The sequence below is a fragment of the Morone saxatilis genome, unplaced genomic scaffold, assembly GCF_004916995.1.
Source record: "Morone saxatilis isolate NCDOM2014 unplaced genomic scaffold, NCSU_SB_2.0 Contig8, whole genome shotgun sequence".
Classification (NCBI taxonomy): domain Eukaryota; kingdom Metazoa; phylum Chordata; class Actinopteri; family Moronidae; genus Morone; species Morone saxatilis.
The window spans coordinates 24,254,190-24,254,794 of NW_023340257.1; positions in this window are offsets into that span (position 1 = coordinate 24,254,190).

The following is a 605-nucleotide window of genomic DNA, read 5'->3' on the forward strand; positions in this document are numbered from 1 at the left end:
TTTGGACAACCCCCAGAGAACAGGTGTGAACCCATTGCATTCAGCTGTGCGTTAATGTGTAGGTGGAAAGAGTGAGGACACTGGTAAGAGCAAAAGTTTAAAAAAAAAACCTAAATTGAACCATTTACTCTAAATGTCGAATGTCTTGTGGCTGTGATTAATTCTGGCTTCAACCTGTCTGTTGGCGCCGTTGCTAAATGAAGCTTTTGCTCTTCATACTTGAGGGACGGAAACCAAAAGCATATATAGCACACATATCATGGATGTTTTAAATACTTTTTCTGCTATCAAACTCGGCACATCTTCGTGACCAGTATATCACCACCAATAGAGGATTTCTTTTAACAGTGTTGAAGAGTTTTAGGGTGGATTTTGTTTGTCTAACTCACCACAAATCAACTCAATGAATTAAAACTTAGTGCTGTGAAAGGTTGCATCCTCTTCAGTTTCCTGCCCAAGTTGCTAAAAATATATATATATTTTTTTAGCATATTAGTTTTGATTAGTTTTAAATCAGAATGTTAATAAAAGGGTGTCCAAAACAAAGGCACATTTGATGTATCTTCTATTTTATCAACATCTAAAGTATATCTATCTATCTATCT